Source organism: Gavialis gangeticus, unplaced genomic scaffold, assembly GCF_001723915.1.
Source record: "Gavialis gangeticus isolate Ggan-Ray unplaced genomic scaffold, GavGan_comp1, whole genome shotgun sequence".
Classification (NCBI taxonomy): domain Eukaryota; kingdom Metazoa; phylum Chordata; order Crocodylia; family Gavialidae; genus Gavialis; species Gavialis gangeticus.
Window position 1 is genome coordinate 3,589,565 of NW_017729014.1, and position 14,994 is coordinate 3,604,558.

Consider the following 14,994-nt stretch of genomic DNA (forward strand, 5'->3'; position numbering starts at 1 on the left):
GTAGCTGGTAAATAGTGGAGAGGTACCTGGGGAATGCGACATGTGAGCTCTACGCTACTGTGAAAGAAGATTTGAACTCCTGGGCTTCATTTAAGTTCCAATTGGGATTAAGATAGGGATGAGGGGATGTGTCAAGAGCCCAGTACTGAAAATCAGCTTCAGAAAAGGGGGCTATGAAAAAGGGTGACATTCACATCTGTACAATGTGTCAGCACCTGGTCTGCGCATTGCATGAATCTCATACCAACCAACTCGGGAGGACTTTCTGGAACTTCCATGACATTTAGACTTTGGCATGGGTCAATCTCACACGTGTGGCTTTTGTGAGGTGTAGATAAGGCAGAATGCTACATACATGGGGAAATTTCTCTTGGATTAAATACATCCAGTGCATCAGAAAAGGGATGTGTGCAGCTCCATGTGAGGGGATTGTAGTGAGAAAGGCAAGAAGAAGAGAGGGCACAGGAGTAGATAAAGGGCAACACAGGAGCGAGAGGCAGATTTGACTTGAAGTGAGGGCAACCATTCTGAACTTCAGAGCAAGAATCCAGGTTCATTTATCATAGAATAATTAAAAAGGGGATTTTGAAAGAGAAGATGGGATGAGACAGTAGAGGTGTTTACACAAGGATATGGAACATAATTGGCCTAGGGATAAGAGCATGTGGTAAGAGAATATCTGCAAAATACCACTTATGCTGTAAAAAGTCAAATATTCCTTGAAATAAGCTGGGTTAAGGGAAAAAAAAGAGGCAGAAGGATGAGGACTAAAAACAAGAGTGAAATTAAAAATAGATCAAGGTAATGAAGTGAGAAAGGAGGCCGGGGCTGAGTTGTGAAAATGAACGCCCCAGTGTGGAGTGACAAGTGCTTGGAACAGGGAGAGAGAAACATCAAGTCAGCTTGAGACAAAGAGGACAGCTGGATGAGCCATCAGGGCCTTCTCCATGGAAACGGAGGCTGTATCTTAATCACACAATTAAGGCACCTACATCTTGCAAGCAATGCCTCCCCAAAGACCTCTGTGCTCCAGTATATGCTGAAAGGCTACACAGCTCTCTGGCATAGGACTGAGTTTTGCCAAAGTAAGAGGCCACCTTCTCTATTGGTCTAACTCTGCTGACCACTGGAGCCCCACAAGCAGAGAAGCAGCCTCTAAATGTGTGGGGAGAGAAAGAAGAATTCTTTGTAATTAGGCATTATTGTATAGCTAGTCTAGCATACTCTTTCCAGTAGTACAGTATACATTGCCAAGTAAATACAGCCATAAAAAGGAGTGTGTGCCCACAAGAGAGACAGAGAGAGAGAGAGAGAGAGAGAGAGAGAGAGAGAGAGAGAGAGAGTGCATGTGATCCATTTTACATAACATCCTACATTGTAATTAGCAGATGCATATCAACTGAAGCCAACAACATGAGAAATAGGAATCAGAGAAACTTGCCCAATGAAATGGGGAATGAGAGAGACTCAGCCAATGCAAGACTCTGCTATAAATAGCCAATGCTGCAATATTGTGTCAGAAAATAATTTATGCTCAAATACAGGACTCAGAGAACCCAGCAGAAGCAGTGAAGAGATGAATGTGGCAAAATGACAAGGAACAAAATCACAAGTAATAATAAATTATTTGCACTAAAATGGCCAGAGTTTTTAAAGCAACTTAGAAACAGTATTTAAGACTGTCCCAACAGTCATGAGGAGGAGACAAGGAGACAATACTGTCACCACTGCTTTGAATAGCAAATAGTGCTGAGAGGCAGGAATGGCATCCTGGAACTCAGAGTGTCAGCCCCTTTGTCTCCCACCAACATATGCCTTTAGAGAGTGATGAATGGTGCTGACATGTATGTGCTTGCTTATGGAAAGCAAAAAGCACATGCACAGACACTTTAAAAGTTAATTTGATATTGTTTTGCTTTGATTTCCTTTCAGTCCCTTTCTCCATTACATTATTTTTCCCATTTCATTTCATATTGGCTGGGATGAAATACAGGCTCCCTTGAGCAGATATTCACCCGTGCAATGTCAGCACATAGTCTCAGCATTACTTGAGTCCCACCATTGCCTTCAAACTATTCAAGTTCCTGATTTCTCAATTAGCTGCTAATTAAGCCATACTGATTATGTATTTCAGTTCAATTACAAATTCTTTAAAATCAAATTTAATTAAACCAAATCTTACAACGTGCAAAAGTGGACATGTCCAGATGCATCCTGTGTTTTGCTTTGTTTTTTATAACTCACTTGCAGTATGTCAAAGTGGCAGGATTTACACACACTGGTTCATTCGCTTTGGGGCTATTTTGGGAAGTTGCTTTAATTTAATTTGTTGAGATTTGACTCGATTAAAAGGTATTGATTGGGTGGAGGGGGGCTGAGGGGCTAAAATTGCAGCCATTTGTCAATAGCAGGCAGCCTGTAAAATCTCATGGTTAATAAATCAAGCCCAGCACTGTTCAATATGTAGTTATTACAGTTAGGGAACAGAGACAAGCTGTTTCCCCTCTGGCACCTGGTGACAGATTAACACCATTAAAGGTTGCAAACACTCCCAGCAAAGGGTTACTAGCGAGGTCTGGGGAAGGAGGTTGAGGAATGGTTTGTTGTATGTATGATAGGTTGTCATGTGCCCCTGGCATTCTTTTTTATCCAGGTAGGGTAATACTGCAAGGGGTAAACCTTAGAACAGGCTTTCAGATCCAGTCCTTCACAAGAGAAAGATCTCCTACCCTTCAAAACCAATTTCCTAGAACTGCACCAATAGATCCCCACCTGTGGTGGGCGGAACAGTTGGAGACATATGCCTCGCTCCTTCTTCATTGCATAGGTAGGGGGAGTTCCTGGTCCAATGCATTCTGCAAGTCTTGAAATATTCTTGGGCAAATGTTTGAATTCAACTTTGTGAAAGGGGCAGTGCATTTAAATACAGAATAATACCTAGGCTTTTTGCTGGTGTGCATTTCCCTTTCCAATGCTTGATTGTTTGGTATCATCTACTGATAGCATCCACACTGCAGGTCAGGTTCTCTGCTGGCAATGTGCTTCATTAATGTGACTATAGAAGTCTTTTACATAAGCCAGTGGTTTAAGTGCACTGTAATACTACCCATCAAGACAGAAACCTGCCTAGAAAGAAACAGTGTCCACAGCGGAGCATTTGCTTATTAAGGCTGTCCTAGAAATTATTCTGATGGGGATGCTGCCTGCCTCACACAGGTCTCGCCACTCTACAGTTCATGGTGGCTGAATGCTCCTTCAGATATAGACATGGCTGTCATTTTGATTTAAATGCATTTTCCACAGGCAGCTACTTTAACAGCTGCAATGTCTAGAAAAATTACTCACAAACACTTATTAGCTGTTAGCAGAATATTGAGACAACTCAAAGTAAAGAAAAAAGGATGGGGGAAGACTAGAACAAGCAGACTTTTACATGACAACTAATGCATCTTTGTTAATTCTTAACATAGTCTCATAGCTCCCAGAACTTGGATGTCAAATGGCTCTTTCTGGGACAGTAAGCAATTTTTTATTTTTAAAGAATGAAACAGACTTTTCTGCTGCCTTCAGACATCTAATTGCTGATACATGTGTAAAAGTGCCACTTCCTGCTTTGATATGTGGCTACAGTAAATCAATCCTATTTTCAATGCCTATAAACTGCAAATATTCTGTCAGGGCTATTTGAGCATTTAAGAATTGCAGTGAGAGGATATGAGAAATCCGTTAGGAGCCGTTTGCAATGCATATGAATCTAGCTGGCTTAGCTTTCCAGTACATTCACCTTGTTCTTTTATTCATCAGACTGGATTTGGGAACCAAGAAAATGACATTACCAATTTTGCATTAAGCAAAGGCCGTTGAGCTGCTCAGTTCCCTCCCGTACCATACCGCACTGTGAAGGTGAGACGCTTATGAGCATGTTGTTGTATAAGCAATTTCAAGAAAACGTCAGCAGCTCCACATTTTAATGCTAAAAATATCACTCAGGAAGCTTTACCGTGGCAGCAATTAACAGCTCTGAGACACAAATCTGCCTTCTGACCTTGGGGAATTATGGGTCTGCATTAAAGGATTCATATGCTTAGTCTTCCTCCAGTCAGAAGCACACATGAGAACAAGGACGTGGACCTGGCGGAGGGATGAAGGGACCTCCCTTGCTTGTTCAGAAATTAATTCAGTCATGCTCCAGATTGGCAGCCTGGGTGTGATTTGCTCATTCACAAGACTAGTACCACATGGACCATAGCGTAGCAAGCTTTCCCTTCATCCCATTGGGATTCTTTCACTAAAACCTCCCCCCAGAGGTGTCCGCAGCCTATTCGTTCTCCACACCTCAGGCATCCTTCAATCTCCTTAGAAACTGCTTATGGGCTGAGATGGTTCATGTGCTGGAGGTTGCTGCTTAGTGACTGGATGTAGGCAGGTGCCCACTGGAGCATGTAGGCTGGGACCACTTAATGATGTCATGCTTTCTACCTTAAAGCCAACAGAGAGGAATAATGTGTGATCATTACCAGTCTGGACAGGAATTAAACATGTGATATATGAGATATATGCCCCCAAGTCCTATTTGTAAACCTCTGATTTAGCCAGTCTCCTGTACCAGTTTTTTAAACTTCTAATGGATTTTTGGACTGGAGTCTTTTTCTTCACTTTTCTTTTCTGTGTAACTACATTTGTCAAAATCAGGCCATTCCCATGAAAGGCTTTGGTTTTGATGAGTCAGTCTTTTAAAATGAAGATACTTAATTGAAAAATTCTCAAGATTACTTCACTTTTCAATCCCATTAATTTTTTTTTAATACTTGGACTGTCCGTTTTCCAGGTAAACCATACCAGTCTTTTCAATTTCTCTTTGCATGAGAGATGATCACAGCCTCCATCATTGTGACCCTTCTCTGAGCTCTAGTTCTGTGCAAGGAACAGCCACCTGCCATGTGTGCAAAGGTGTGTAACAGTTATTAGGAAATCCTCAGGTGGCATTGATGTAACATCAATGACAGCAATGGAATCGCAGCTGGTTATGCCACTTCATCCTGTTCACTCTTAATGCAAGCATTAATGTAAATGGTGTGATCAGCAATAGTCAGCAACAGGAATCTCTTGGCCTTTTCATGTGCATCCTACATCCAACATCCTACGTACAACTGGAGGGCCTGGTGCCAACATGTTGGGGCTACTCATGACAGGGTAGTTCCTATAAAATATCACAATGTTGCAACCTCCAGAGTAAGGCAAGTATAGGGTGCCTTAAAATTCTAGCCCCCAATGCCTTGTGGGTACTTCTTGGTCAGAATAAGGCTAAAGGACATCACTCTGACAGAAGCACATGGTCACTGAGGCATTAGGCAGTCGGCAGCAGCTCTAACCTGTTGCTCTTTGGCAGAAGTTACAGTCATCAAGACACTGAATGTCTGCACTTAGTCTGGCCTTTAGACTCTGTGTCAATGGTCTAAAGGTGGGATGGGAGGTCTAGGGTAGCTTCCACTCCTCCAGACCATTGCCTAGGCATACAAATCCATGGTCTTGGTGTGATGGCTGCAGGACTCCATAAGGAGAAGGGGCATAAGGACCCTGAGGCAGATACCAAGATATCCAAACAGCCCTATTCAGGGGTGTTATGCTTGCTTCTCTTGAAGAAAGCCCTAGAAAAGGTGGACCAAAAAAGCTATGCTCCAATGCAATCTATCCTGCCCATAATGAAATAAAACAACTTGCGTATAACTTGTAACAAGTTGTCACTCTCAAATTGGGCTTGTCATCCATAAGCAGATTAATTGGGCACCTGACTAGACCTCTTACACATACACCAGGAGCCAGAGGATCGATGGTTGCCTATATAACTTGCTCCCATGAGCTCCAGAACTGCAATAAACAGGATGGAGGTCTCTTGATGCAGCCCCAATGCAGTTATCTACTACACCGTATGGGAGTATTGTAAGAGCTTTTGTGCTGCTCAAGGAAAGATATCTTTGTCCATCTTTTCTGAGCCTTTTGTAATAGCTTAGATGAAGCCAGGGAAAGCTTCAGTTTGACTTGGTATTAAAAATGATCTATTAAATATAAAAGAAAAGAGACAAGAAAAAGAGAGAGAGAGAGAGACCAATATCTCACAAAAGACTCATCTAGAGGGATAAGATGGAATGTGATTAAAGGGCCCTAGGGATAGTGCTAGACATATCTACCTTGTTTACTGGTAGAAAAATAGTCTTGGAATCTGGGATTTTTAAAAAAAAACTGCAGATGATGCAATCAATGAGTTTAAATGATGGGATAAGATTTATAAGATAATTTAAGGGAGGTGGAGGGAAGGATGGTGTGTGTGTGCGTGTGCGTGTGTGTGTGCGTGTGCGTGTGTGTGTGTGTACACTGAGTGCTTAACGTCCCTCTTTCTTTGGTAATGGAAAACCATTTGAGAAGACATAATGCAAACAATCAAAGATTTAAATAAAATTTGGTGTCTCAGAGTAACAACTCTGCCTAGATTTGCTTAGCATATCACCTCGGAATAAATCTTTAAAGCAGGAAAAGCATCTGGTCCTCTTGAACAAGGTCTATCTTGCTCAGCAAGTGTTACGTCTTGCTGTTTTTAGAAATGGAAATGTTAGCCTTCCAGCATGAAAGCTTTGACTCTGGATGGCACCTTCTTATTTATGTTACTGTGTGATACACATTTATTCTTTGTTTTTTCCTCCACAGACTTTATTGATACAGCAAGGTCTACTCTGTAGTGCCATTTAAGCTGATAGGTTTCAGGCAAAAGATGCTGTAGATCTATTCTTTATAATGACAGGGGTTTTCTATACACATAATTTAGGTGTGTTTATTGGCGGTAGAGAGGGGGGTCTTTCTTATAGCTGACATTCAAGCCAGTTCCTGCTGTTAAATCTGTTCTGAACTGCAAGTCAGACAAAAATCTCCATTTTACAGACAGCTCATCAGGCACTTTTTGATATGTGAAGCAGTACCAGTTCATTTTCACCTTTTCCATTTTTTGCTGCAAAATTCTGGCATTTTTGCCCTATTTCTTAAGAAGCTTGTTATTTGTGCTCACAAAAGTAACTCCTCTTAGTGATTAGGCTGTCTGTCCCCTCACACAATCACAGCTTAATTCCATCAAGACATCAGGATCTAAACTATGTAGAATGAAAATAAACTAACTCCTGCCAATTATTATATTCCTTTTTCCATGACAGTGACAATGGTGAATGGTTAGTTACATAGCACTGTGGAGAGAGACAATTTCAGCAGCAGCGCAGCTGTTGGGTAAGTGATCCCTGAGTATAGTTTGCAGTTCAGCTTATGTCTGTCAAGTTCTCAGAGATGAAACACATTTAATAAATGCAAGATACCTTTTTCCAAGCATGGGTGGGAGTTGCTAGCATGCTAGCAATGGTTAGGAGGGTGATAAATGTCATTGCTGCTCTTCCACAGGCAGCTGTTTCTGATAGGGTAGCTTGTCATATTTTAGGCTTTACAGTTGTATTTGTTTATAGAGTGGTGAATTACAGTATTGTTTAAAGTTTTCTTTTATATTCAGCCTAAAGTTCTGTATAGCCTCATTGTTATCTGAACTTTTCATTTTGCTCGTGTCTGCAACATCAGCTGGCTTTGCCTCTTGCAAGCAGCTTATGGCCTTGAGTTTGCTCGCATGATGTTTCTTTCCTTTTCTATCACTGTGGGAAGTTTTTCTAACACAACATAGCGGTAGTTTTGTTACTAGCTCAAATTAACTGAACTTGGCATTAACTGGCTGAATCAGAGGGATGAAATGATTGGATATGTTAATGAAAGGTGATAAGAGAGATCAGTGGACAATGCCCAAAGTAAGACACTGGGAAACAGCCAAATTAAGAGGTATGCTCATGACGGGTCTGTTGAATACGCTGATAGGATAGAATATGGACAATATGTTGACTGCAAAGAGACCAATCTGAAAGCAAGGGCTCATCAAAGGAGTGAAGTTAAAGGAAAGCATAAAAGTGAGCAGCAAGAAAGTTAAGTGTGGCATCGTTATCATTGTCATCATAAATCCAGCCTTCAATATCTGTCTGGAGCATCCCAGACAACAATACACCCTTTGCTTCATGAACAGAGTGGCCATCTTTTCCGAGCAAAGTAACATCTTGGATTGGGTGAGATCATTGTACTAAGTGTTTTTCTCTTTCTGAATATAGAAACTGCTAAGATAATACTTCTTGTACTAATAAAATTAGACTTTGATTTTAGGACACTGAGTTGTCTGTGTTCTTTGTTCATGTTCCAATTAAGGGTTAATTGTGCTTTACCAATCCCTAAACACTATCTGGTGGGCAGGGCTATTTCCAGGATAAGAAATGTGGTTAAAATGTTCTACCTTGTCCTTATTGCTCTTTTAGCCCCAATCAAAACCCAGTCTGTAACTTAAAAAAAGAATGTCGAGGGAAGGAAGAATGCAAAAGGGGCTTTAATTCCTTTTTGATTGATGTTATAAAAACACTACTATTTACCCATTTTATTCAGTACACCTCGCTGCTCTCAGGAAAAGCTAATGGTTTTGAAACTAAGGATCTCAGTAAAATTAAGGTCAAGAGTTTTGACTTCTCCGAAGTTTTGGACCTTCAGCTGCTGTATATATTGAAATGAAAGCCACATTTTGTTCTAGGCAGATGGGTTTCTTCCTAACATATCACCAAAAAGCCTTTGTATCAGTGAATCAGGACTAAAGAGACCTCAGATGGAAATAAAGAAGATTGATATTCTAAGGTACGTATCTGGCAGCATCTGTTTTTGAGTTCCTTACTGCAGACAACACAGGTGTGACACCCAGGGCTCGTGTGAAAAAATGTCTGTGCCTGCCCATAGTTAGGTCTGTAAGGTGTTTATGGGTGCATCTACACAACACCTACATCACTGTAGTGACACGTTACATCGCCATACAGTGCTCTATGGCGACATTATGATCACGTGAATCTACATGTGACTGGCAGCTACTTTGCCATAGTGGCATGCTCTATGGAGAAGTAGTGCCTAAAACTAACTGTGCACCACATGCATGGTGCAGTAACAAGTTTGTTGTAGGTCAATGTGTAGATGCACCCTATGTGGAGGAGAATGTGGACAAAAAAGGGACTTTCTACCTGTATCTCTATTGCATACCCCCTTGATGAATCTGGCTCTAGCAACATGCTGGTTAAGGCTTTGTGTTGTGTGTGTGTGTGTATGGAAAATAATCCTGTGAGGAATTGTCCTGATTCACAGCAGAGCAAACTGGCCAAGCTATGACTGTCAGTTGACTCTGCAGTTCATTTTTCTTGAAACTGGTGGCTGGGCCCTAAACTGGGCTTGCTTAATAGATTTAAAACTTGCCTATTATAATCTTAATTAAAGGTGACCATAAACCTTATGGCAATAAAGCAACTACTTACTAGCCTTCAATTTCTCTTAGTGACCTTTTGCTGTGAAATATTTCATTATAAATAATGTATTTTTGCAAACATATTGCTCTGATTATTTTCCACAGCTCTGCTTCTCCATGTGTAAAAATCCCTGAAGTAAGTAGTAATTTTTCCCCTTTTCTGGTAATTGCAGTTTTAGAAATATCTTCCTTAGATCTCTGGTATAAACTGGCATCTGTCTTAGTCACTTTTTTCTACACTAAAGGTTGCTCCTTTTTTTTTTTTTTAAATAGAAAATTACCTGACTAACAAGCCCAGGAACTCACAGAGATTGAGGGATGGGGGCATTTCCTGAAAGGCAATGCCTCTGCGGCTACCTCGCTGTTAGAGGCTTCTCAAACCCTGAACATGGAAAAAATTTCTGGTGCTCAAAAAACTAAATATCTTCCACTGACATGAGCTTTAGCAACTTTCTTGTCAACTTTGCAGGAGCTTCTCAGCTCTCTTTTTTCTTCCTCACCTCAGTTTCCCAGCTTTAGCATTACTAGGATTCTCATTCTTCTTCTATTTTAGCCTTGTCTGTGATACCCCAGGACAGGCATCTGGAGTTCGCCCGTGATGGCTCAGTGCACAAATTCACCAGGCTTTTCCTTATGCATTTGTTTAGGACATTGCTGACAGACAGATGGGGGATTCAGTCATGTGGCGATGTGTGCCTAGATCCCACTTATAGCAGCAAGAACATCTTGCACAGAGGCGTAGCAAGCTATTTCAGTGCCCAGGGCAGAGGTGGGGGTGTGTATTATGCTGACTATTGGAGAGCAGGAGGGTGGTCCGGTGGAGTCTTACTTGATACTGCTCTCCATGCTTGGGTGGCAGCTGCTACAGCTTTCTTCTGTAATGGCATGTGTTTGGCTGCTGTAGCTAAGGAATGGACTTACTGCACGCCAGTGCAGCAGCCCAGCCACTGTGGACTCCCCAAGGCTGCTCCTGGTATCCCATTTACTCCCCACACCAGTAATGCTTTAGGGTGCAGGACTGTTCCTCCCACCACAAAGCTGGGGGGGGGGTGCATTTCACTTGCCTTGCTCACTGTAGTACCCCACAGATATTCTATGGCAGGGCTGTCCCTCCCATGGAAAAAACTTCTAAGGGAAGGGGGGCATACTGGTGCCCCTTTTAAGTTGACGCCAGGTGCCCCTTCTAAGTTGACACCTTGTTCTGCCCTTGTTATGATACTGATTTTGCATCATATGTTCTCAGAGTAAGATAGATAAAGGCCCCCTTTGCCTTCCCCAGGAAACCTTCTTTTGTTTGTCTCTGCACCTGGCTGGATGCAAATGGTCACTAGCAACAGGCATAGCTATGATAAGAGCAGGAATGATGGTGCAGCATAGCTCAGTTTATGTTTTACAGGGGCAAATTACTAAAGGTTTGAGGTGAAGAAATGACAAGTCAGTGGGCATCTCTGTGTTCATTGGCACTTATTTTATTTATTCATCATTGCCTCCCTTACTAATTTATCCTTCACTCCACTATCAAGGTGGCAGTACCCAGGGTACTTAAAGGAATTTTGTGCCAAATTCCCATTAAAAACATTTACTTCTGTGATTGGAATGATACAGACACCTCATTGCATGCGTATGTGGCAGTAGAGAGAGATTTGTTACGATGTACCTCTATAGAGAGTGTGTCACTGCTCCTAATAAGTTAGTAGAATCATTGTTGCAGCACACTGGAAATAGTTCCCATGGTCCAAGTCTTAATGCAGTGTATTATAATTTTTAAGAGCTTATTTTCCCTGTTATCTGTACTTACAGCCTTCCCCAAATGGTCTTCCTTTAGAAGGCAAAGTGTGAGACTGGACGATAGTCCCCCAGGGCATAAAGCACTGTGTCCAGGTAAACCCACACTTCCATTGCAAAAGTTATCAAAACACATTCAGTGTTCAGAGCAATGAGGATTCAGTGACTTTGTATACAATGGATTTATGAGCACAGATGTCACACACGGGGCTCATTTCTCACAGACAAATATCAAGGCAAGGATGAGTCTAAAAGTGTCTGCTCCATGGCATCCCAAGGATGAAGTTCCATGGCAGTCCATCTCTTTTTCTACCTCCTCCTGACAGACAGCTCTGAGGCTAAGGTTTCATTTAGTGTATGTTTCAGCCACTGTGTTGTGACCTTTTATAGCCAGTTCAGAGAACTGATTGCTGATTAATTTCTGTTGAAGGTTAAGATCCAACATAAGCTGGAAAGTCAATGACTAATCTATTAAGCTCCCAAGTAATTTAATTTACGTGTTTTTAATGATTACTTCCTACCTGGGCACTCTGAAAATTAATTGAACTTGAATTGTTAAGTGCATTTAGAGGTGGACTCAGATTAATAAGTACCACTCACACCTGCTTTTAGCTGGAAAAGAAAATCAACTGTAGTTCTTGGGCCCACTGAAATGCCTCATCACTATGTAAATTCTACAGCTTCCACTCCATTCAAGGGATACCTATTCCCTCATAATAAGGCCACTGTAGCCATAGAAGCAGCCTTAATACACACTTCCTTACAACTGAAGTTCCTCACCATACTGTACTAATCAGACCAAGGTGTTCTCCCCCCTTTTCCAAACCAGTGTCTCAGCATAATTGCTGAAGCCTTATGTTGCTTCATGCTGCAAATTTGCTTCATGACTTGACTACCAATCTATGGTGACATGCATTGAATCATTGTGGTGGGGCATCATTTACTGACATTGACATGTTTAAAATGTGCCTGTTTTGATGAAATTTTTAGCAAAAACAAGACTCTGTGGCTGAAACCCACCTGCTTTCCTGACTCCTCTCTCTGGCTGTTCTGCAGCCTGCATGGTAGAAGGCTGGTACAAAGTGGCTGTCATGGACTCCCTGGTTCACAGCAGCTGTTATGTTGGTACCCTTGGAAACCAAGATTTCCAAGACTTTGGCCACCTCCTAGGACAGGCAAGGGGGGAAGGTGGTGCTCCCATGAGGGCCTGTTTCCATTTCATATGGCCTTTCCTGCCACGAGACCATCTGAATCTGAGGAAACTTGTAGAATTCAAGTGCTATGAAACCCAACAAGTTTTGTGTGCTGTGACCTGGTTCAGGAAGAAAAAATATTCCAAAAAACTCAAACTATTTTGCAGTAATTGAGCATGATTTTCCTTCTCTCTGCCTCTGAGAACTTGGTCCGGTGTATTATAAAACTCAGCTGCCAACTGCTTGCTTGATGCACAGTGCCTACACTGCACACTTTGGGTGTGTGTCTCAGAGCACCTCTGAATGGCAACATTCCCACCCAACATTTCTAGGCAATTTTAAAAATTAAATTTAGCACAACTAGTTTTATCTGAGTGACTTAGCTCAGAATAGCTGTGAATGATTACAAGTTACCAAGTGACACGCAGATGGCAGTTAATTTATCAACAACCACATCACTCTGAATGACCCTTAATAATACATTTGCTGGTATATTTGCCATCACATAATAAGAGAACAAATAAATGTGGCATTTCAAATACAGTGTTAAAATTCTGCTTTTATTACACTATTTCTCTGTGACTGTGGCGATTCCAGCAAACGATGCTAACAGGGACTGGGGGACTGGAGGCTTAATATGAATGTCATATCGCACCTTCATCTGCCTTCAGCAATTCCCTCCCAGGGAGAAAGCATTTTCTGTACAGATTAAGCTTTGCATGAGGATTATGCTGAACTCTAACACATGAAACTGAAAATGATGTGAGAGAAAATAAAAATAAGGCACATTATAGACTGGCAGAATGCCATGAAAGGTCTGCCTGGAAGCAGTGAGAACCCTCTGGGAATTCAGCATGAAGCCTTAAACTTAGCCCATGGCTTGCAAATGGGAGGGTGATGTGATTCACTGTGTGAAGCCCAGTTTCCTGCCACCAGGGTGTGGTTTCAGCTTTCACTCTACATTTCCTTGATTTCCCTGGGGAAACTAGTGGGGTTTCCCATTAAAGAACCTATTGAGCCCTGCAGACAGGGACTCCTGCCAAAACTGCCCACAGCTCCATGTCAGAGGGGGTTACACAACACCACTGGAGTGCAGAAAAAAGAATAATGCTGAGGAGAAATTCAGGGCAGGTTTGTGTGTTAGGCACTGCATGAGGATGTGTGCGTGTGTTGTTGCTCCTTCGTTGACATGACTGCCTCTAGCTGGAAGTGTTAAAATGCACTGGGCTTTGACAGAAGAGCTGGCGGCTCCTCTCAGCCACGCTCCACAGACCGTTCCCTGCAGATGCAATGTTTTCTTTATACATGTAACTTCTCATTAAGCAGTACAGCAAATTGGCTGGGAGCCTGATCCATTTACTGAGGCCTGGCCACCTTGCCAGATGAATTTAATTAGCACATTTTAATCATTTATTCCTAACCTGAAGAATATTTGCTGCTGAAACCCAAACACTCACACACTCCATAAATTACTTTGTCTCAGGGTCTCTGATGGAGTAATTCAGATATATATCACTTTGTGAGCAGATGACTCACAAATCTGAAGCTAAATGCAGGGACTCAGCAGTGCCCTCAGTGTTCAGCATCAGGGACCTGGGCTCCTATTTGGGTTGGCAACTGTAGCGTGGCAAGAAAGAGGAGGAGGGGAGAGCCAAGCTGTCCCTCAGCAACTAAGAGGTTAAGGATCATCACCTTACTCAGCCTGTCCAGTTCTAGAGTCCAGGACAATGTGTTTTATTGCTTTGTCTGAAGTGCCTCTAGTAGTTGCCTGTGTATTCTCCATACCTTGAGATTTCTCCCTCCTTCACACCAGTGCTGGTGTCAATAAGGGAAGCAGGCCCTGTTGACTTAATGCCTGGTATGAACCCCAGTGTTTGGGTGTGAGTTAGTCCTCTTAAAAGCAAGTAACAGACAGCTGAGACTGGATGGTGGTGCTAGGGCACCTCCTTCCAGACCGGCATCATATCCTAATTTGACCACCTCTAGAGTTTTGCTGGTGCACCTTGCCTCTGGTCTGCCTACTCTATGCTATTCCAATGGATAACAATGATGGCACGATAAAAGAATTCAGTACATACTCAAACCTCCCCACCCCTGGGAGAGAAGAAGGCAAGCAGAAAGAAACAACTATTCATGACAGATACTAGTCCCATAACTGAATGTATTCTGGAAGACATTCAGACACCACAGTGGTGGGCATGGTGGCTGAACATGAACACAACAGAATGCCTACTTGGGGTGAAGGCTGTCTACACATTCATTAAATGCACCTTAGATACTGCTCATTTAGTTTAGTACTTCCTTAATAAAGTACTAACCAAATGTGCAGTACCTAGAGTTACTGCGCAGTAGCAGCAGCTCATGGTTATTTAGTGATGTTTACTGTGCGTTAGCCTAATAACACGGAGCAGTAGGCTATTAGCATTGTTTTTGCCCTGGCACACTACTACACCATGTTATTAGGTTAATGTGCAGTAAGCATCTAGTGTAGACATGCCCTGGGAGTTCAGTCTGTCTCAAGGTGTAGCATTCACCTGTTATGCCATCTTACAGTTTCTCTCCAGCAGAGCGTGCCAACTCTATGAACTTGTATGACAACCCTGTGATGGTCCAAGC

At 42.2% G+C, this 14,994-nt stretch overlaps 1 long non-coding RNA gene across 1 annotated transcript in view; it reads left to right on the forward strand.

Moving 5' to 3' along the window:
• The first annotated feature begins 7,776 nt into the window (after positions 1–7,776).
• LOC109293603 overlaps positions 7,777–14,994 on the forward strand; it is a 259,205-nt gene continuing 251,987 nt past the window's right edge. Inside the window, exons 1-2 of the long non-coding RNA XR_002096340.1 lie at positions 7,777–8,138; positions 9,506–9,536. This is a non-coding gene — a long non-coding RNA (uncharacterized LOC109293603). The remainder of the gene's footprint in view (positions 8,139–9,505; positions 9,537–14,994) is intronic.